Below are 2,023 nucleotides of genomic sequence, written 5' to 3'. Positions count from 1 at the left end.
TTTAACAGAGTGCAACCACTGTTCTAGACGGCTATGTGTGTGGCTGTGTCGGAGCACAAAAATAGCGTTTGTTCACCAAGTGTCACTGTTAACAGCCTAACATACACAGGCCAGGGAGGAGGGCTTGTACAGTACAGTACAGTACAGTACAGTACAGTACAGTACAGTACAGTACAGTACAGTACAGTACAGTACAGTACAGTACAGTACAGTACAGTACAGTACAGTACAGTACATCACCACTCACTTCAGACGGGTCTGATTGTTAGGGGGTCCTTCACATGAATGTTTGAGAACCACTGATATAGAAACATAGGTTTTTCAGAAAACTGTTAGGATTCAGAAGACATTTGTAGAACCAGGTCTCGGGTCTTAACAGGTTAATTTTCTTTATTAAATGGTTTCTGCAACAATATTCTTTGTTTTAAACCTTGCAGCTACAATGGAAGTGCCCATGTTTGCAACTTGCTGCAATTCCTTGGTTGGATGCCAAACATGTGTGCAACAGACTGAAGACAAGTGTGTGAAGTGCGACAAAGAAGATTTCCACGTCCACGTCCACCAGTTTAAGGGTTTGGATCATGTCTTGTCTGTTCTCAGGAGCATTCAAAATTTGGGTGTTATTGGTTGCTGTAATCCTACAGGCTGGGGAGTGTTGGGCAGGAGGAAGCTCAGGAGTGAAGGCTCTACAAGTCTACGTGCTCCTGGTGAGGGCTACTCACTGGCAGTAGAGTCGGTAGGATACAATACAAGTGACAACACAAATGTGTGTTGGGGAGAGGAAAAAGAATCTGGGGAGAAAAGGGGGCAAAAATAATTGGCTACTTTATTAAGGGGGGGGAGATCCACACTCGTATTGATGGGTGTCTTCAGAGGGAGTTCACATCAAATGTTGTTTGCACAGTTTGTTTGTTAGTGCGTTACACTAGTTTTACACACCTCAATATATATGGCGTGTAGGTTGCCATCTCGGAAAAGTTAAAGGCTAATTAGAAGCTGTTTTATGTCAGACGCTGTCTGACATAAAAACTCGGAACGCCGTGCTCGCGCTGTGAGTTGCCTCCGATGTTTTTAGGCGGTTAGTATTACTGCCGAACAACACAACACATTTGCCATGTTCTATCTGACCGGCGTTGATCATCATGATAAAGAAATAACCGCTCACACAGGCGATACAATCCATGCGTTCTTTGTTTGAATATGAAGAAAAAAGGAGAGAAATCTGACGGAGAGACTGAAGTCACACTCGGGGATCAGATTACACACACAAGTTGACACAACCCCTCCATTGAAAGTCACATGAGGGGAGCCCTCCCCTCCCTGAAACAAAGAGAGCGACACGATTGGCTTGTTATGAAGCCATTTTTTTGCCCCGAGTTCCATGGGAGGCATACTATGGTCCGACGGAGCATTGGACAGCCTTTACTTGACAATACGGGGGCTCTATGAGGCTGGCTCTCGTGCTGTTTTCAGGAAGGGAGGGGGAGAGGCAGTTTTTTCTTTTTTTTGCGATCACGTGATCGGAGTGTTGTGCTATCATCCGATGCTAGTTGATAAAGTCCCCGGGTGTGTAGAAAGACGATTGAAAGTAATCAATAAAAATGTACTGTAAACGTAGAAATCCGCTTCCCGCACGTGACGTTTGAGATTTGAACCACGTAGAAATCCCTCTCCCGCATCCACTGTGTTAAGGCTGTCAAAGTTAACGCGTTAATCGTGCGTTAACTCAAAGTCCTTTTAGCGGCGTTAATTTAATTAACGCGCGATTAACGCAGTGAAGTTTTAACCTCGGTGCGCTCCGTAGTTTGGGGAAGCAAATAAGCGATGCACACCAACACTGACTAATGACAACAAACAAAGAACGCAGCAACATGGAGAAGAAGAATACTCTTGTGAACGGAAAGTTCAGTTTTAAAGTACTGCCAGACGGTTCCATAGACAAAACAAAAGTAATTTGCATTTACTGTAAAGCTGAATTCAGTTACCACCGTAGCACATCTACATTGAAATACCACTTGTCGGC

The sequence above is a fragment of the Electrona antarctica genome, assembly GCF_951216825.1.
Source record: "Electrona antarctica genome assembly, chromosome: 16".
Lineage (NCBI taxonomy): Eukaryota > Metazoa > Chordata > Actinopteri > Myctophiformes > Myctophidae > Electrona > Electrona antarctica.
This window is presented reverse-complemented; position numbering follows the sequence as displayed.